We start from the raw sequence: 22,099 nt of genomic DNA on the forward strand, positions 1-22,099 counted from the left end.
GGGAGAGGATTTCCGGTCCTAATTCACCCACAGGGAGCCCAAGCTGGGTCTATGTCTCTCAGCCTCTGAGTCGGCACCGTTTTCCTGGGAACACGGTGCCAGCAGCACCTGGGAGGGCGGGCGGGGTCCCAAACGGGAAGGTCCCGTTCCCTGGAGGTGCCTCCGGCTGGTGGCTGTATTGTCTCTCTGGGCAGCCTCGGGTAGGGTCGGCGGAGGGGAGGAGGAGGCAATATGGCGCCTGCCGCGCGGCTCGGGTCCGTGCACAGGGAGGTGCCCGGAGGAAGTTGGGAACCTGGTGCCACGTCTGCTACAGGCTCACCGTTGGCAGGCGGCGGCAGTCTCTGGGCTGATGTCCGCAGGTCTCTCCACCCGCTGGGGAGCCCACCAGCAGTCCCGAATGCAGGGGAGGGGAAACAGCAGATCCACCTACCCTTGCCGCTGGTCTCCGGGCTGCTCCGGTGGTCTCAGCCTCCAGTTCTCCTCCGCAGCCTCCTCCCGTGGAGTCTCCCGGGGTCTCAGGTACCCCTCCTTCCGGCCCTTGTCTGCTGTATGCTCGTCTTCTTGCTTCTTTCCTCTAGTTTCTGCTAGAATCGGTCTTTTCTGCAGAGACCCTCTGTCTGGCGGTGTTATTCGTCCGCCATCTTGCTCCACCCCTCCTGATATTACATTTTAATCTCAAAGGTTTGGAGCCCAATTAGATGGTCTTAAGATGTTATAGTCAGGAGACTCAGGGATGCCTAAATCATTTTACATTCTAGCTGTCTTTTCGCTCCTTGATTTCATGGAGGAAAAACATATTTACACAAGAATAATGGCAAATGAGAAATAAGGCATCATTTAATTATTAATATATAGGCTTGTGTCTATAGACTATGCAGGGCTTTCTGATAAACAGGACAGAGTTGAGGTCTAAAGAAACACTAAATCTTAACATCAATCAGTACCAACTTTAAACAATTTGTTATTTTCTTTACAGGAGAGAAAGAATAATATAACTGTATCTACTCCAAGGAGGCAGACCCTGATTCCTTTTGCTGCTTCTAGCCCATGATTAAATATATATATATATATTATATATATATATATTATATATATGTTTTAGGCAGAGTCTTGCTCTGCTGCCCAGGCTAGAGTGCATGGCATCAGCCTAGCTCATGGCAACCTCAAATTTCTGGGCTCAAGTGATTGTCATGTCTCAGCCTCCCTAATAGCTGAGACTACAGGCGTGTGCCACCACATCCAGCTAATTTTTTTTTATTTTTAGTGGAGACGGGGTCTTACTCCTGCTGAGGCTGCTCTCAAACTCCTGACTTTAAGGGATCCTCCCACTTTGGTCTCCCAGAGTGCTAGGATTATAGGTGTGAGCCACCACGCCCAACCATGAATAAAAATAAATGCCAGAGAATTAGAGGAAGAAAGGAAAACAGAGCAAGGAGTGCCTATGTTTATGGATGTCTGATGCACTGTGACCCAATTTATAAGTAACTGTGGCAAAATCAGTATTCTGGAATCTGATCCACTCATACCAGTAATCCTTTTGCCCAGAAGTGAGGGTATGTAGACAGCAGGCACAAGCAAGATACAAGATCTTCTGCTTTTTGATCTTTGTTGTCTCTGCAGGGAATGCTCATGCCTGTCCATCTCATTGCAATTTTCAGTTTATGCATTGATTCCCCACTCTGTACTCTGCTGTCTGCTAGCTTAATATTCTAGGACTGAAGCCCAATTCATTCATCTGGTGGCCTAGTTCTTGCCAATTTCATCAATAAAATATGCTGAATCTTGCCTCCAATGTTTTCTATCACTCTTTGGAGACACACCTTGATATTCCCAGATTTCAATATTGCTTGGTTTATGCATTGTATATGTATGACCTACAACTTCTTGCTCTTTTACTCCTCCTATAGAGTCAGAATCCATGCTTGTGAAAGTTTGGTGTATTATCTGACCCTGTGCCTTGACAGACCTGTCTGTCTTTGCTGTCAATAATTCTTTTCTAGGCTGGGTGTTCAATTAGCCCTGGACAGTGGGGCTCTGCTGTACCTCTGTAGACACCTGCCATTGGATGCCTCACATCCAATCCTGAGTCTTTGATGATAAACTCATTGGGAGTCAATAGGGCTGTGAGAAATCTCAGAAAAGAGTTTCCACTTCAACCTGCCTCAATATTCTATACATTTAGTACTTTGAGATTTGATTGATGTTTTCTTCCTACTTCCAGTAATTTCTACTTAGAATATGACCATCCACTATTCAGATGGCTAAATAATGAGGGATCTATTGTTTCAAGGAAGAGTTATTACAGCAGAATACAGGGAGAAAAAAATAATACAATCATTGGTTATTGAAGTTTTTGAGATGCAAAAACTTACACATTTGGTGTTTTTCACACTTAAAGTTCACCAGAAGTAATGCATTTTCAAGAAGACACATTTATTCAAAGGCTGCATTCTAACTACAATACATTATTGAAATAAATTAAAGAAGACCTGAACAAATGTGAAGGTATCCAATGAAGAGGAGAGTTCCTGAACTGACCTATAGATGCAATGCAATTTCTTTCAAAAACCCCAGCTACCTTTTTTCTTCAGAAGTTGACAAGCTGATCCTAAAAATCATATGGCAACGCAAAGTATCTAGAATATCCAAAACAATCTGGAAAAAGGAAAACAAAGTTGGAGGATTCACACTTCTGGATTTTAAAACTTTCTATAAAGCTACAGTAATCCAGACAATGTAGTCCTGGCATAAAGGTAGATGGATAGATCCATGGATTAGAATTGAGATTCTAGAAACAAAACTTTACATTAATGTTCAATTGATTTTCTACAAAGGTGCAAAGACAATTCAATGAAAAGAATTGTCTTTTCAACAAATGTTTCTGGGACCACTGCATATCCACATGCAAAAGAAAGACTTAGTACCTCTTGCTTACACAGTCCAAAAATTAAGTCAAAATGACTAATAGATGTATATGTAACAGCTAAAACTATGAAATTTTTAGAAGAAAACATAAATGTAGGACTTTGTGACCTTGGATTAGGCAATGATGTCTTAGATACAACACTAAAATTACAAGCAATAAGAAAATATAATTCATTGGATTTTATCAAAATTAAAATTTTTTATGCTACAAATGACACCACAAAGAAAGGGAAAAGGTAACCCACAAAATGGGATAAAGTGCTTACATAAATTTTGTATCTGATTTGAGACTTATAAACAGAATATATGAAAATGTTTACAACTCAATAATAAAAATATGAACAATCAATTTTTTAAATGGACAAATAATTTGCATAAATGAATCTTCAAAGAAGATATACAAATGGAGAATAAGCATAATAAAAGATGCCTATCATCATCCATTAGGTGAACGCAAGTCAAAACCATGATGAGATACGAATTCATACCTCTTATTATAGCTATAATCAAAAAGAAAAAATAATAACATGGGTGTGGAGAAATTGAAATCTTCATGCATTGCTAATGGGAAGGTGATATGATGCCATCATTTTGGAAAACAGTTTGTCAGTTCCTTAATATGGTAAACAAAGAGTTATCATGTGATCTAGGAATTCCACTTTTAGGTGTATACCCAAGAGGAATTTTAACACATCCACACAAAATCCTGTACACAAATATTCACACCATCATTATTCATAATTAAATATGCAAAGTATAAACAACCCCAATATCTATCAATTGATGAATGGATAAACAAAATGTGGTATATCCAGAAAAGGGAATATTATTTAGTAATAAAAAAAGAATGCAGCGCTGATATGTACTACAACATGAATGAACCTTGAAAATATTTTAAGTGAAAGAAGGCAGGTATGAAAGACCACATATTTTACTATTGAGTTTATATTAAATGTCCAGACTAGGCAAATCTATAGAGATAGAAACTAGACTAGTGGTTTTCTAGGGGGAGGATAGGGACTTTCAGGGATGAGGGTATGGGTAAGATAAGAGATGGCTGCTAATAGGTACAGAATGTTTTCTGGGGGTAGTGAAAATATTCTATAATGAGATAGTAGTGATAATTTAACAACTCTGTGAATATACTAGAATCTATTGAATTATATACTTTAAATGGGAAAAAGGATTCCAAACAAATAATCTTCAGAAAAGTATTTTCTGTTAACCAAAGTCAAAGGCTACCAAAAAAAATAAAAAATAAAAAAAAAACAATTTTGGCAAATATTCTCCACATATAAAAGCCTTAGAATTTTTTTTTTTTTTGAAACAGGGTCTTCTTCTCTCACCCAGGCTAGAGGGAAATAGCTCAATCATTGCTCACTGCAAACCTGAGCTCTTGTGCTCAAGTGATCCTCCTGCCTCAGTCTCTTGAGTAGCTAGGACTATAGGCACAGTACCATGCCCAGCTAATTTTTTTTATCTTTTTTGTAGAGACTGGGTCTCTATGTTGCCCAAGTTGGTCTCGATCTCTTGGCCTCAAGCAATCCTCCCTATTCAGCCTCCCAAAGCACTGGAATGCAGCTGTGAGCCACCACATCTGGATAGAATATTTTTAAATATTTATTTCATATTTAAATTTCTAATGTTTTTCTTAATATGAATGTTTTAATTATTTTTCTAATCAATCTTTATGTACCAGCATAAAAGAAGTCTGAAGATATTATACATGTTATTTTAAAATGTAGCTTATTTCTTAAACAATGGATCTTATGAGAATAAATACTTTAGAGATAAAATTGTTTTCTTCAAAATTGGAAAGATGAAAACTGAAACATGTAAACCCAATACAGGAAAGATATTTTCAAAGATGTATTATTTAACCAGTTTTTCATTCATTGGTATTTCACTATTTTCTCTTTCAGTTTTTAAATGAACCAATATTAATTTTTTTTTGCAGAACATCAACCATTTTTTTGAGATTTACTAATTTATTGGTATTGACTTTTTCATCTGTTGATATCAGTGCCACTTTCAGTCTGAATTTTGGATATTTGTACTTTCTGTCTTATTTTGACTATCTATCATGGAGATAAAAAATATATACATATAATTTTATAGATCTATTTATCTGTATCTGTATTTGTATCTACCTATATATAGAAGGAGATAAAATTTTATAATAATAGTTCAAATTCTACATACCTTTTTAAGGGAAAATTATTCAACTTAAATCTCCTCTAGTTTAACAGAAACACAAAAGAAGAAATAAGTAAAACTGTAGGAATTGCTGAATTTTGAAAAATGGTTTGTTTATCATGAAAAATATCAATTCCTAAAAAATTTCCCTGAGGCAGATATATAAAACTATGGCCTTGGGACCCAACACAGCATATAGATACATTTTTGTTTTTATTTTTTTTTGGCCTGCCTAGTGTAGGCCTACACTGTGTTTTAAATTTAAATGAGTTGTCAAATTTTTAAAATGAGGAGATTTCTCATAAAAATCTGGAGTTCCCGAGTGTCCTATAAATCGGAAACTCTGGCGATACCATACTGCAGGGAAGCAGCCTGCAGGAGCTAAGGAGTAGCAGTTCCTTTAAACAGGGCACGTGCTCTCCCCTTCTACACAGCACCCAACGTCTCTCTGTATTCCCCAGCACTGGGCTGGGTGTCAGTTGCTGGTTGCCATTTATCATATTACACATTTTTGGCTTTATTGTTTCAGTTACCATTTGATTTTTCTGTCCTCAGCTCTTGGCTTTTCTTATTGCTCTCTTAGTTACCAGTGATAGCGATCCACCTGTTTTTAGCATTGAGGTTGCTATTGTCATTTTCTGCATCTCCTGTCATCTAAAGTCCCCAAATGGTTATTAGTTCTCTATTACTTCCAGTTCTCTGCTCTGTGTGCCATGCTACATCAGATGATATCAACCACTTCTCAATACCTTGTAAACTCATTCTCCTCAATGTCTGAGAGTTAAACTAGCACACGCATGGCCACTGATTCTTCTCTTGCTGAAGTGAAGTTAGCGTATTCTCACTAGGAGACCCCACATTAAAGAATATTATTAAGGTATTCTAAATACTGTTTAGACTGCCTATCATCCCTCTCCCTTGTCTTTGCAAATTACTACTTTCCTTTTGTTTCATCAATGTCTCTTTTAGGAATTATGCTCATATCTGCCTTTGCATGTAATTTGATTATTAGCCTTATATATCACTTTCAGGGTGAATTTGGATACAAGTTACAGAAAATCCACTCCAAACTTGCTTAAAGAGTAAAGAAGTGTATTGGCTCATATAAAAGTATGGGGTGGGACATATTCATTCAGTGGCCCCAGTTCTATTTTTATTGTTGTTTTTTAGTTTCTTTAAATACGTGAGTGAACATGGTAATGCTATTAGGGAGAAGAAAGGGGAGAGAGAGGACTAGTAAATACTCAGCAATATTCATTACAATCAAACTCTTCAGCCACCACACTTATATATATACCCTTCCTCCTTTATATAAATATCATGTTTTCTTTCATGGGAATATCAAGTACCCCAGGTCCTGAAAGAGAAGTAAGATATTTGATTAGTCCAGTTGGCAGTATCTAGTTCCATCTGTAGGGTGGATCTCTGTTCATTTTCCTTCATGGCCATATTAAAGATGGACATTGAAGAGTATGTCCTCTTTAGGGATGGCATGGCATTTGCAGTCTAGTCCCAGCAGGTGTAAATTTAAGGGACTGGACACTGTACAAGGTTTGATCAATTAAACAGTGCTTTGGGCTAGCCTTCAGATATTTTAGGCAGTTCAACTCCCCTAAGTGTATTGATATGTGCTACAACATGGGTGAACTCTAAGTGAAAGAAGGTAGGTATGAAAGATCACTTATTTTAACTCCCTTAAAGAAGTGGTACTGCCTAAAAAATCTGAAGCCTAAGCCGAAAGTTTCAAATTTTTGTATCCAAAAATTAGTGAGCAAATGGTAACCACAGTAATCTGATCAAAGTCTGATTCTGATCATTTCATTCTCTTAATATCAAGCTTCTGTTCACTGGTGGTTCCCTTGAACCTTGATTGGCACCTTTATCTTGACCTTTGTCTCAGAGCAATTAACAAAAACCAAACCTAGGTGAAAGGGCACCAAAACTTTCATAATTACTCTACATTATATTCCCATCTGCATCTTCTCAATGGCATGATTAACTGCTTCATTAGTTAAAAAGGTTTAAGCAGAATTTACTTGAAAGAGGTCTGAAGTGTAGACTGACATTGTATGTAAATATTGTCACCTTCTAGGTCTCTTACCTTACTGTTTCGTTATCAAAAACCTTAGCTTGAGGGTAGGGACTTGGCATCCTTTTCCCTATCAAACTCCACATCAATGTATTTAAAATAATTTAGATTTCAGTGTATAAGCAATAAAGAATGATATTTTCTTCCATCCCTTCTCTTCCTTATTTTCAGAAAGCTCAATTTATGACAATCCAGTATCTATCTTATAGATCTCACTAAATGCTGGAAGGCTAATCTGGCACAGTCTGATTTTTTTCTTTCCAATCACCCTATGTTTCACTCTCTGTAAGTATATAGTAATTCCTAAGGCAAGAGAGGTGTCCTTTTAAACAGCTCTTTTATAACTGCAAAACAAAGACCATAAATTTCCTAGTCCAAGAAAGAGGGATTTTTTTCACTGACCCCCTTCTACCTTGATTCAACACCACACACTTGACACCAAATTTTGTGTCCACTAAGATCACAGTTGCTACCAGTAACAGAAAACCAAGGTCAGACTATCTTAAATTATAAGAAAAAAATTGAATCGTATAACTGAAAGTCGAGAGCTAGGATGGGCTTCACAAAGCTACCATGCTATCTTGCCTAGACTGATGTAATTCCCTAATACCTTTCTCTCTGCTTCAGCATCACCTGTGTCACTTCACCATATAGCAGTCACAGTGATCTCCTGAAAATTAAAATCAAATAAATTATGTCATCCTCCTGATCAAAACACTCTAATGACTTTTCTTCACAATGAGAACAAAATCCTAATACTTCCCATAGCCTCAGACACTCGATGTAATATGGCCTTCTAGATCTCTCTGGCCCAATCTCCTGTTGCTCTTCTGTGACTCTACTCCAGCCATACTATTCCATTTTGATGTTCTTTCAACATGACAAGCTTCTTTCTACCTTAGGACCTTGATGTTTGCTACTGTTTATGCTCAGAATACTCTTATATGGAAACTCGAAGGCATTACTTACTGTATTAGGGCCCTCCAGAGAAACAGAACCAATATGATGTGTGTATAGAAGTATGTACATGTACAGAAAAAGATCTATTATAAATAACTGACACATGTGATTATGGAGGCTGGCAAATCTAAAATCTATCATGTTGGCCAGCAGCCTGGAGACCCAGGAAAGTTGATGGTGTAGATGAAGTCTGAAGACCAAATGCTGAGAATTCCCTTTTTGTTCTCTTCAGGCTTTCTAGTGATTGGATGAGGCCCACCCACATTATGGAAAGCAAATCTTCTTTATTTAAAGTTCGCTGATTTACATGTTAATCCCATCCAAAAACACCTTCCATGATGACATAAAATTCTCCATCATACTCACATTTTCAAATAACTTCCTCCAGGCCCTATTGAGAGAGTCTATCAATTCTTGTCTCCTTCATTTCTTTATCACATTTTACCTTACTCATACCTTTTATCAACATTTAAAATTTTATCACATACTTATTTGTTGTATGCTTGTTATCTGTCTCTATTTCTGGAATATCAGTATTATTTTTGTATACCACCATTCCTACAGAATATAAACAATACTTCTTATATAGTAGATGCTTCAAAAACTTGAGTCAAATGTTTATATTCACCAGGGAGACAAATAATAAGTCCCTCCTATCAAGAACAACATGGCTTATACACAGAAATAATTGCAAAGTTTTCCTAAGTAATATTTTAGGAAAATAAAGTTTTCCTAAAAAATGGCCATAGTGTATATTTGTCTACTGTCTCTCATCCCACTCCTCCTCTGCTCTGAAATGCTGAGGAGTCTACAAAGTCTACTTAGGTCACTCCAACTGAAGATGCCAGTGGAGAAAGATCAGATAGAGGAGCAGATAAGCTATTGTTCTTCTTTTCTCTTGCTCTTTGGAAGCATTATTGAGTTACTACATTATTTCCATTCATCAGCAATCCAGCTTCAGCTTCAATGGCTCCTCTTCCATGCATGCTTCCAGCACAAGCTATAGGAAGTAGCTTGTGCTACTTTTTCATGGTTTCAGTGCTGTTTCAACTAGCTATCAGAGTAGAGAAGCATTGAGTGTTCTTCTGGAATCTTATTATACCATCTTATCACTTTTGTTTTCCAAGAACTTGATGAAGTAACCGCTTCCAGAAATTACTAATCTCTGGCATACTTCATCTTTATTTCCTTTTATTTCTGTTAAACTTTCTGATACAATGTAACATTATTCCTGAATCAGACCCTCAAATTACAGTCCATTGTTTAAAATCCTTAGGGTGCTTTCTGTTTGCTGGGGGAGGTTCTAGGAAATAGACTTCAAAGATGGAATTCTTGGGTTAGGTACCTTGTAGAGCTTGAAGATAGCCATGGCCCTACTGGTATTACTAGTGGAAAATGGATTACTGCTAATTCCTGATATGCAATGGCATCACATTTAACAACTTGTTATCTATTGTTGCTTCAGATGAAAGGGCTCCTGAAGGTAACACTCTGCAAGACCAAGTGGCTAACACATTCAACTGCTACAGTAGTAATGATAACTACTAATGACTATAGTGCAAGATTTCAATTTTGAGAGTCCACTGGATTGCTTATGGAGAGAAATTTACAAGCCTAGGACTTTAAAATCTTAGTTCAAGACAGGTTAGAGAACCAGAGAAATTTTACTGTGGTCTGAAAATAATATCTTATTTATTGTAGTTGCCAGGGTGATCACAAATCCCACCCCAAATCTAAAAGTGAGAATTCCAGAATTACAATGCAAGTTGAAGTTACTGCCTTACCAAATATCTTATGTGAAATGTAGAGCACATAGTCTTGTGTAAAATTTATTGGGAAAGAATGGAACTCTGGGACTTGACATAGAGACATTTGGGTAGCCATAGATGAATCTTAGGACCTTGAACCCACAAATCTTATTGAACTTCTATTGCTAGCAGAAACAGATTCCCATATCTAAGGGTATCAGTCTTTTCTTATTTGGAAACCCTATAATAACCTCCTGTATGGAAGTTACTTTGCAAGTGGACGCCCCGTAAGACCTGTCCTCACCATTCCTCTCTGCCTTCAGGTTCATTTCTTGAGTCATATTTAGGCATACATCTGGTGGACAAGTGTAAAATTTTACCCTGGGGGACATCACTTATATATAAAAATTAATTGTACAAAACCCAATTGTAAGATTATTATTTTGTTTTACTCATTTTGGCTTATATTTGGGGAAATGTGTGGGAATGAATTCTAAAGATTTTGGAAAAAAGAGAGATTTACAGAGATTCTACATTCAGTGTGCTATCTTGAGCAGCTAGGAGTGACTCAACTGTGAACACAACATCAGACTCTAATGTGGCTTATATTCAATGATGTTGAGAGTGTTCAACTTCTCTGGCATGATATTGAAGAAAGCTTCCAAGGCTTAGTGAGGTAGAAGTAACAGAGTATATTTATTATTTGCGACTTGATCATCCCCCACCACAGGTAACACTCCCTTCCTTCATTTAGATTTTGAGAAATGCATTAGTGATGAAAGTACCAGAATCTTTAAAACTCTGTGTGATTGAGGGGGTGATAGGAAATAGATAGAACAAGATTGCTTATGAACTGATAATTGTTGAAGTGATAGATAATGGTGGAATAATTATACTATTCTTCTTCTTTTATATGTTTTTGGAATTTTCTATGATAAAATTGAAGAAAATGAGTTTTATAGTGGCTGTTCTTTGTTGGCTGAGGTTGACATTGGAAGAAGCCAACTTTGAAACAGCTCCATGATTTCAGTGGATATTATGTGATTTCTAAATAGCAGAAGCCAAGCAGCAGTGCTTAACTACTAGAGAAAAGGAGTATATGATGACCTGGTCTGTAGATTCTAATTTCCTATTCTTTTCAGTGCTTGATCAATGGGTTCATGTGCAAAGTGGCCAGAGTGACAGATACAGAGATTCTACAAGGAATCAATGATATGGATCTTCTCTTACCAAAGCCATTTGACTACCATCCTTGCTAAATGCACAGAATTTAACAGAAGAGGTCAAACCTAGATCCTGAGAAGGCATCATTCCTTGTGAAGATCACCAGCTGGGATCAAAGTGATTGCTTTGGACTTCTGGCTTGAATCTGGAAACAAATTTGTCCTACTGGACCTTCCACTTATTCTAGATATTGCACCTCTTTTTCCTTCTTCCAATGCCTCTTATAGCACTAATATTAGAAGACTTTTGGAGTGCCTTATTCATAATCAAGATATTCCATTCCATGTCATATTGCATTTTTTTTTAAGACAGAGTCTCACTCTGTTGCCCAGGCTAGAGTGCTGTGGCATCAGCCTAGCTCACAGTAATCTCAAATTCTTAAGCTCAAGGGATCCTTCTGCCTCAGCCTCCCGCATAGCCTGAACTACAGACATATGCCACTATGCCCAGCCAATTTTTTCTATATATTTTCAGTTGTTCAGCTAATTTCTTTCTATTTTTTAGTACAGACAGGGTCTCACTCTTGCTCAGGCTGGTCTCAAACTCCTGACCTTGAGTGATCTTCCCACCTCTGCCTCCCGGAGTGCTAGGATTACAGGCATGAGCCACTGTGCCCGGCCCATATTGCTTGTAACCAAAGAACTTATTACAAAGCAAAACAAGTGCATCTGACAATTCACTGATCTTATCATATACCTCCTGGCTTAGAAGCAGCTGCCGTAACAGAAATATAGAATGTCTTACTGAAGTATTAGATACAGTGCCAGCTGAGAGAAAATAATCTATAAATCTGGGGTGTTTCCATATACCATGTAGTATCACTTTTTACTAGACATCATATATGATATTATTTTACTCTAATATATTAAACAAGAAGGAAAGTGAATCACTATCCCCTTATGTCCACGACTTTGGGTCCTGTTGGTTGAGAGGGCTTATTTTAATAATGAATAATATGTTAAACATTGAACATAGTTATTTCATTGAAATAGAAGTTGAGTCTTCTACCTGATCACTTTGTGCTCCTCATTTCACTGAACCAGCAAAAATCTAAGGGCTTGCCATGATTTCTGGGGTGACTGATCCTAATTACCAAGGGGAAGTTGGATTGCTATTCTATAGTAGATGCAGGGAGAATTATGTCTGGAACCAAGGAAGTTTCCTGAAATGCTTTAATATTCAATGGGAAAAATTAATGGAAGCTTAGATAACCCAAAGAGGCAGCTTCACTAAGCACTCAGACCTTCAGGTACAAATACTTGGCTTATCCTCACCAAGTAAGGACCATATTAACTGAGATTGTGGCTGGGAATGAATGGTAGATGAAGAAAATTATTCATGTACAAGGACTATAGCATAACACTTTATATTTGCAGATGTTAACTAAATTCTTTCCTTTCTTTTAACATAAGGAGTAATGACAGAGGCTAAATTTACAATTTAATCTTTAAGGGAGTGAGTATCCAGGTGGACTTATGACTTGGATAAAAACTCACAGGTAGATATGTAGGTAATAAGAGTTTGTGCTTTACATTTTTTGGAAGAAAGTAAAAGTATCTTTCCTTTATGCAAAGGGTAGTTACATCTCAATAAAGAGAAACATGCCATTGTCATTTCTGTTGTATTAAAATTTAAGTGTAAGTAGGAAGGTGTATATGAAGGCTGAGTTGCCAAAGGGTTTAATGTGTTGATTATTTGCCTATTTTCCCTCATCTTCTTTCCCACAATTCTTTTATCTATGATTTTATGGTGGGAGAGGCTGTATATGAAATTTTCCAGGCTCCATTCCCATCCAGTTTCTTAAGTTATATCCATAGGAGATAATAGGAGAAGAGCAGGAGGCAGGAAGAGGAGCGACGCTATTATAGCATTATGTGTTTCTTTCTCTTCCTGGCAACAGTGGATGTGGATACCCCCCTTCAAAGACCATGTTCCAGCAATAGTATCCCCTTTTCATGGTTCCAGCACTGACTCTGATGGCCCCTCCTTGGTGGCACCCCCAGCAGCACTGCCTTAGCTTTGGCAGAACCACCTCCTCTCTTATGGTCCATACCCTGGCCCTAGTAGATATTTTATGAACTTGCTAATCTTTGATTTACCTCATTTTCTCCCTATCACTCTCCCAACCCTTTTCAATACCTGTGAAAGCCTGTATTAGATGTTATTTGTTTGAACTGTCTGCAGTTGTTTATTTTTTCCTACCTGGACTTGAACTGACACAATCATAAAATGACTCTGTTATTTCCTTGCTTTACACTCACATGCAATTAAAATACAAAGAAAAGTGGACATTTTTTTCTATTAGCTCTCTTTAAAAGAAAATTATTTCTCAGAAGCCATCAAAAGCTTCTATTTTTGTCTCATGTGTCCAAATTCCATAATCAATTTCTATATCAAACCCTGTGGCTAGGAAATGAAATGTGACAATGAGCCGAGGCCTGAATTTCTGAACCAATGCCTGTGACAAGGTATTAATACATGGCATTTCCCTTAGACAGGCCTGGTCCTGGAGGCACAGGCGAGATTAAACTCAGCCTAAAGCATGTGGGATGCATGATGGAGAGGTGCACAGCTGTTATAATGGAAATAGAAGTGGATACTGGATAAGCAATAAATAGTGTGATCTGTAAGCTCTCATTACATTGTGTTGCATTTATTTCTGGAGTTGTCAGTTTGCCTCATTAAATTATGTTACTGTTGATGACACAAACTGTCTTTTATCTAAATAATCAACATTGAAAATTGTGACTGTTACCGAATAGTTAAGTTTCAAAAGTTTCTTGAATAGAAGAATGAATCAATATGCCAGAACTTTTGAATATTGGTTCTTTACAAGGTTGAATTTGAGACTTTTGTAAGAATATCATCATAATACACAATGCAAACAGGCACTGTATTTGTAGAATACAATATCTAGTTGTTCAGTGCCATTTATATTTTTTAACCAGCAAAGTACTTTTCCAAACAAAATATTACAAGAAAGGAATATATGCTTACATGCGTACATTTTTATGTGGAATAAGGACATTCCTAAATCTATGACATTACCTATGTGGATACAAATAGTTTAAATCTTTGTTTAATGAAACACTAATTGTTTTTTTTAACCCCCTAAAGCCCCTTTGCAAAGTGTTTTTGTGCATATGCTACAAACTAAAAAAGAAATTAATCTTTTTCACCCATCTCTGAGATGAATTAAGAACCTAGTGTTTCGACTTATAGGAGGGAGTCATTTCTCTTCTGTCAGTGAGGAGGTATCAGGGCTATGGATGAGTGGTGTGAACCCTGGAGCCAGACTGCACAGGTTATAAACCCACCTCTGCCACCTGCTAACTCTATGACCTGGTGCAAGAATTATACCTAGAGCCTTAAACATAAAGAGTGTTTTTTATATCATACTCAGGGTCCAATCTTGATTTAAAAACTCTTTGGTTCAAATTCCTCATCTTAAAAATGCAGATAATGTTAATAGTCTCCTCATAAATCCTCTGAAATCTGGGTATTATTTGTTACCTCAGCATTACCTAGTCCATATGGTTCATCATCAATTGACGAGTTTCATAATTATGGAAGAAAAATCACATTGAGTCTTAGTTTCTCCATCTGCAAAATAAGGAGGCTAAATAGGAGAAGATACTCAAGTCTTTTTAAGTTCTAAAATTATATATTCTTTGATAAGAATAAACATGGCAATGAGGGTGTTATGATTTTAATGTGTCCTCCAACATTTGTGTGTTGGAAACTTAATTCCTAATGCTACAGTGTTGAGAAGTGGGACCTTTGAGAGGTGATTGGCTCATGAATGGATTCAAGCCATTATCATTAGAGTAGAGAGTGGATTAGTTCTCAAGGGAATGAGTTCCTGATAAAAGGATAAATTTGGCCCCTTCCTTTCTTGTTGTCTTGAGTGTGCTCTCTTGGCCCTCCACCTTCCACCATGAGATAATGCAGCAAGAAGGCCATCTCTGGATGTGGTCCCTCAATCTTGGACTTCCCAGCTTCCAGGACCATATGCCAAATAAATTCCTTTTCTTTATAAATTACCCAGTCTCAGTTATTCCAAGACAGAGGATCAGAAATTTTTTAACTCAAGGAAGAACAAAAATGAGCTCATTCATAAGCCATGAGAATCAAAGAACAGTAAAGTGAAAACTATGGTCACTTTCCAAAGCATGTTCCTTAGAATTTAAGCCATATGAGAAATGGTATAAGAGAGGGTTCCTTGATCAAATAAGTATGGGAAACACCACATATTATATATTTCTCTTTAACAAACTTCATGTACATTACCATTTTCTATGTATTCATAAAAGAAACCTTTAAAATCCATTTCACCCAGCATTTGCCAATAAGATTGTACTGTGATAATCACTTTTAAAATAACTTCACAATGATGGACTGGGAAGCTGTAATTTTCGTTTGTTCACTGTGCTTTCTCATGTCTTTCTGCAAAGTCTTTTTGGGAAAAGCTTCTCCTCCTGAATGTGGTCACAACAGTGGGCATATGAACCAGAGTGTGTTCAAATATGAACACAAGTCCGTAGCAAATTCAACCAAAGCCTTTGCCATGATTAATATTTTTGACAGACCCCTGGATCTAGCTGAGCCTTATCTAGAAATGTTATAGACTTCCCAGATATGTGAGCCAAAATTTCTCTTTTGCTCAAACTAATTTAAATTGATTATAGTCAATTGCCATTGAAAGAATTCAGACCAGAACTATTCCTCCTTTTGACAGAGTTCAGAAAAAGGTGTTCCAGGGTGACAACTGAAAGTAAAATGATACAATTTTAAAATTTATATAAACAGTAGCGGCCCAAGATTTCTCTTAAAGGGAAAGTGGGTCTATTAGGGAACCTGAAAGATGAAAGTGACACATTTAATACAAGACATATTATAGGTTATTCTTTCTCCCTTTTTTATTTTTATTTATTTGTTTTTTTTTTTTTTGATTACAGGATCTCACTATGTTGCCCAGGCTAGTCTTGAACTCATGGCCTCAAGAGATCCTCCCACTTTGTTCTCCTAATGCACTGGGATTACAGACATAAGCCATTGTGCCTGGCCTTCTTTCTTTCATAAAAGATTAATTGGAAATAAAAGATAACAGAAACAGATTGAAAGTGGTCAAAAGATACTGAGTAATAACCTTATTTTAATTCCTGATTCATTTATGCATTCATATTAAAAAACTAATTTAATTAAGAAACTGTACAATCTCTATAGACAGTAGTTTACTGGAATTTAGTAAGGATTATTTCATTCACTTCTTACAAGAATGGAAGATAGATAAAAATCATCTCTATTTTACAGACTAGGAAACAAAATCCTATAGATATTACAAAACTTATCCAACGTCACAGACAAAAATATGGAAAAGCTGGTATTTAAAAGCACTCATAGGTGCCATCCAATGAGGTTACTCCTTTTTATTTTTTGAAGATAAGTTAATTGACATATAATCTTTATGTATTAGCTTTCTATTGCTGCTATAACAAATTACCACATATTTAGCCCCTTAAAACAGAACAAATTTTGTATCTCACAGTTCTGTAGTTCAGAAATATACTGGGCTAGATGAGTTTCTCTGCCTAGAGTCTCAAAAGGCCATTATTAAAGTGTTGACAGGTCTGTGTTGCTTTTTGGATGCATGAGCAAACAATTCATTTCTGGGGTGCTTCAGGTTGGTGGAATTCATTTACAGGTGGTTGTAGGATTGAGGTTCTAGTTTCCTTGCTGTCTATTATCCTGGGTTTATTGTCAGTGTTTAGAGGCTGCCCTCATTCTCTGGTTTGTGGCCCCCTTTTAAGGCCAGCAAAGCCAGTAAAGTCACTCTTAGGATCTCTCTGACCCTTCTCCATCTGCCTCATCTTTCTGATGCATCTCTTTTGACTCTGGCCAGATAAAGGATCTCCACTTTTAAGAGCATGCAAGATTAGATTAAGCCCATCTGGTAATCCAGGATAATCTCCCCTTTTAAAATTCCCTAACTTAATTGCATCTGCAAAGTAATTTGCCATTTAATATAACATAGACCCAGGCTCAAGGGATTGGGGCATGGAAATCTCTGGGGGGTGGGTCCATTATTCTGCCTACTGCATTCTACCTATATAATGTTGCAGTTGAAATGTTTCAACATGCAAAAGGAAAAAGATTTACACATGGCTCCTAAAATACTCATTATGTTCACTTGCACACATATGAATGGTTTATACATATATCCACTATTACCCTATGCACACACAATTACCTAGAAAATCAAATAATATGCCTGAAAAAAGAAAAGTTAGAGTTAGAAATTAGTGGTATAAAACAAGAATTCTTAAATAAATTATTATATATTTTTTAAATAGTGAAAGCTATACATAGAAACAACAAAACTGAGGGTTTCATTGGTTATGTGTTTCTTAGATAAGAGAAGAAACCTGCTGTTGGATTCATGAGAACAAGCTGGACCATGTACAGATAAAACCTAGGGTACAACTGATATACAACAAAAACAGTGACAAGGTCAATCATGTTTAGGAGGCCCTTAAAAGATGAAATTGCTATTGCAGTTTCATTCATAATTGCAAAAAATTTAGAAGCAACCAAGATATCCTTCATTAGATGAATGGATAAACTATGGTACATCCAGACAATATAATATTATTCAGTGCTACAAAGAAAAGAGATATCAAGCCATGAAAATACAGGGAGGAATCTTATATGCATTTTACTAAGTGAGAGAAACCAATCTGAAAAAGGCTACATATTGTATGACTCTAACTATATGACATTCTGGAAAAGGCAAAATTGCAGAGACAGTAAAAAAGCCTGTGGTTTCCAGGGGTTCAGGAGGAGGAAGAGATGAATAGACACAGTACAGAGGATTTTTAGGGCAGTGAAACTATTCTCGATGATGTTGAAATGGTGGATACATGTCATTATGCTTTTTTTCAAAACCCATAAAATGTACAAAACCAAGAGTGAGCTCTAATGTAAACTATAAAGTTTTCTGACATTGATGTTTCAATGTAGATTCATCAATTATAACAAATGTACTACTGTGGAATCGGAGATTAATAGTGGGGGAGGTTGTGCTTGTGTGGGAGCTCTCTGTACTTTCCACTCAGTTTTGCTGTGAACCTAAAACTGCTCTAAAAATTAAAGTTTAAAAATGAAATTGCTCAGGAAGACTTGATAGAAAAATTTCTGGAGGTGACAGACTGAATGAGGGTCCTAGTCTTGACATTTAAATTATAAACACTTTGGATAATTTCACTTCAGATTGTTAGTATTGAAGTCTCTTCTAAAAATCTAGATGTCATACTCTTGCATTTTGAATTAGATTTTAATTACATACAGTATTTTCTCCACTTGAACACAATACTATACATTTAACAATGCTCACTTTGTTATTTATGTTGGCATAAATCTTTACTATGAGTGGGGAAGGAAAAAACTGCGTGTTTTTCTGAGAGCTGTATATGTTTATATCATTGAAATGAAGGACAACACTTAAATCAAGAAAGTTGAAAACAGAATCACAAGCAGTCTCAAACAAAATAAATAAAGGTTAAAAAAAGTCCCCTGGGTTTAGTATAGGGACAAACAAAATGATAGCTTTTTAGTATCTAATGATAGCCATTATTTACAAGTATATTTAGACTATCAGAGAAAAATAAATATGGCTAAAGTAATACTCAATTTGGATTTTCTACAGGGTTGAGGGGTTAGGAGTAGGGGGTCACCTTAATTCAAAACATATAAAAGAATTAGTAAATTCCTTGAAGGAAGGGAACAAAAATCTCAGCTGCCATTTTGCCTGCTGATGACTTAAATGTATTGCCTGAGTTATTTCTTATCGCTATCTGATTGACAGGCAACAGTTTGGTGCATTTTGAAGGAGAATGAAGGAGGCTAAGGGTCTAAGAAACCAAGAATGGCTTTTATGCTATTATTTTTTTATTAACTATAATTTAAAGCAATTGCATGGAAAAAAGCTTCCAGATATTTTACAAATGACTTTTAAATGTCTCTCAATAATATGGTTTTGAAAGTCACAATAAAACAAAAACGAGGGAAATCTCATTTTGACAAGAGAGTACTTGGTCTACATTATTTTTCTTTGTGTTTGGTGCCAATTAAAACAAAGAGTTATAAATGTAACACTAATTAATACAAAATGTTATAAATGAACCCTTTGAACTTTAAAGAGATGAACTTGTCTGATTACTCTTTGGCCTGTATTTTTTAGTTTACCCTCTCCAGCCTGATCAGAGATTGAAAAATCACAGTAACAACAAAAAACTGTCAATCTTTTTGTGCGTGTTCTGCCTCTTTTAAATGAAGACTACTTTATCATTTCCACATTTTTGGACCATTTAAAATCAGAGGTGTCCTCTGCCTCCAAAAGGATACCATGTAGTAGTAGTATGCAGTATCCATTTTATTTAAGTATCTCACTTGCTAAACTATCCCCATCTTAATGACCTTGCTGGCTAAACTATCCCCATCTTGTGACGCCTCCAAATCTTATCCATTCTTTCTTCAAAATCTAGCTGAAGGCCTACTTCCTACCTACACTATTCCATGGTATGTTTTTTTCTTTTCTTTTTTCCACTCTGTTCATATCTTCTGGCACAAATCATTTGGTGCTCTGCACTTACTTCTTGTAGCACATCCTGCACCTTCTTTAGCTTGTTCCTCCCATTCTATAGGCAGAGCCCAAGAAAAACTGCTTGGCAGTAGGAGCACGTGGTGCTACTGTCCATGGTCCTGAAACAGCGTCGTAGGGTAAGATTTTTCTTAAGCTTACATCTAGTGATTCGTTTCCGCTTTTCCCCAAGGATTTTTAAATTGGTAAAGTGGTGGTGACAAGAAAACAGAAAGCCAAGAATATGTTGGACGAGAAAGGTAGGGGAATGGACAGAGGTGCCGCTCTCAAGTCATTGCATGGAGAGAAAAAAAACATACTTGGGTTTGACATAATTTTCAAACAATTGCAGATGCCAATTTGGGAACAAGGGGGAGGATGGAAAAATAGCTGACACAGACAACGATGAAGGAAACTAAGCTAAACTAAACTAAACTAAAATAGCACGTGCACCAAGTGACATAGAGCTCCGCAAGTATCAGCTTGAACAAGCGCATTGATGCTAGTGGGCGAAGATACCAGACAGCACGTTGTGAATGCAACATCAGTTGTGTCATACACAACTGCTATAGATTTTCTTTGTCTTTATTTTTCTCTCTTGGTTTAAAACAAAACAAAAATTGTTGTGAATGGCACTGTGGCAGAACAAAGATGATTGTAACTTATGTTTCACATTCGATGTAGCTGTGTTCCTCTTTCACTTCTAGCACCTCTGTAACAGTTACATTCCACCACCAAGTCCCAGTTAGTGGCTGGCAGGGCATATACTCTCTGCCCTCTCTATGTAAGTTCCCCAACTAGGGTATAACCTTTAAGAGGACAAACCCTGGGTCTCAACACCTTCTGACTATCTCAGAAAGCCCAACTAGAGTGCCTGGTACAAATTAGGGGCTCGGTAATATCATTTGCATCAATAAAAGAGTCATAATGCTTTCCACGGATATAACATTCAACAAAGGCTTGTTAAATGAGCAAATATTCCATTTGTTTTCACACTTCCATCCTCTTCTCTGTTCTTTTAAAGTACATTCCTCCTCCCTTCGGGTCCCCAGGTCCCAACAAACCTCCCTTCCGCGTCAGTCGCCACCTTCGTTCGCTGCTCTCTGCCCTGCCCTCCACCTGCCACGTGTCGGACGCCGAGGGGTTGGCCCTTCTGTCCTACTCTGCGACACCCCTCATCCCTCTGTCCCTCTCCTGACCCTGGTGCCTCTCTGCGGGCCTTAGGGCTCCAGCGAGTCAGCTCCCGGTCCCCGCTCGCAGGGTAACGCGGTTGTCATGGACACGGCACCTGCGCCCTACAGCGGTGGTGCCCCTTCGTCGAGGTCCCCTCCCCCCACCTGCGGCGCAGAGCCGGCCGCGCCTCCCTAGCTCCGCCCCGCCCCGCCCCGCCCTTTCGGGCGCTCCCCAGGCCGCGCGCGCCCGCGCCCCGCCGTGCCTTTCCCAGCCCCGTGGAGCCGCGGGGGCCGCGGGGGCGCGCGAGCGAGTGAGCGGCCGCGCATGCGCACTGTCCACCTCCCCTAGCGGCGATCCGGGCCGCTGCCGCTCGCGCTTGGGCAGGACGCGGGGCGGGCGGGGGGAGGGGGGAGCGGCTTCGCTTCCAGCCCCGAGTGAGGCGGAGACCCGGGCGGGCGGGCAGAGCAGGCGGCACCGCACCTCGGCCAGAGGCGGCTGCAGCAGCTGCTGCCCTTGTACCCGCCGCCGCCGCTCCAGCCGCTTCTGTGATTACCACTCCAGCTGCTGCGAACCGGCGAGAAAGAGGAGGAGGCGAGAAACTCCCACCGACCCACAGAGGTGAGTCCCGGGCAGAGCATCCTCCATCCTTGCCTGCCTCCCTCCCTCCCTGCCTCCCTCCCATCCTCTCCATCCTCCCCTCCCTCCCCGCTCCCCAGCCCTCCCTCCCTCATCCTTCCCAACATCCCTCTCTCCTCTCCCCTCCTTTCTCCCTTCCAGCCTTTCTTTCATCCCTTTCTTCCTCTCTCCCAGCCCCACTTCCTTCCCACCCTTTCTTTCTTCCCTGTCTTCCTTTCAGCCACTCGCCCTAGAGCGCAGCTCTGCATCCCTTTCCTCTTGTCTCCATCCCTTTTCTCCCCCTTTCTTCACCCCTTCCCCGGCGGGAGGGTGGGAGTATCCCTTGCCTGCTACAACTGTCCGGATTCAGGGGTTTCCACAAAATTGGGCGCATATACTGAGAGACACACTCTTGAACGCGGATGCCCTGCGGGTCCCTAAATTATTAGGATGAAGGGTCAAGTTGCATAGAGTACTGGGAACTGGAAGGAGAAGGGGATCCAAGAAGAATCTATGGATTTGTGCTGTATT

The 22,099-nt window shown here is 38.5% G+C and overlaps 1 protein-coding gene and 1 long non-coding RNA gene across 2 annotated transcripts in view; one reads left to right on the top strand and one right to left on the bottom strand.

Moving 5' to 3' along the window:
• LOC105874868 (uncharacterized) overlaps positions 1–21,049 on the bottom strand; it is a 128,030-nt gene extending 106,981 nt beyond the window's left edge. The window contains exon 1 of the long non-coding RNA XR_001155713.3: positions 20,845–21,049. This is a non-coding gene — a long non-coding RNA (uncharacterized LOC105874868). The remainder of the gene's footprint in view (positions 1–20,844) is intronic.
• Positions 21,050–21,378: 329 nt separating this feature from the next.
• The window catches only part of CTNNA2 (catenin alpha 2), a 1,049,805-nt gene continuing 1,049,084 nt past the window's right edge, over positions 21,379–22,099 (top strand). The window contains exon 1 of the mRNA XM_012742713.2: positions 21,379–21,571. The gene's annotated coding sequence lies outside the window, so the exon portion shown is untranslated. The remainder of the gene's footprint in view (positions 21,572–22,099) is intronic.

Source organism: Microcebus murinus, chromosome 3 (assembly GCF_040939455.1).
Source record: "Microcebus murinus isolate Inina chromosome 3, M.murinus_Inina_mat1.0, whole genome shotgun sequence".
In the NCBI taxonomy this organism is placed as follows: domain Eukaryota; kingdom Metazoa; phylum Chordata; class Mammalia; order Primates; family Cheirogaleidae; genus Microcebus; species Microcebus murinus.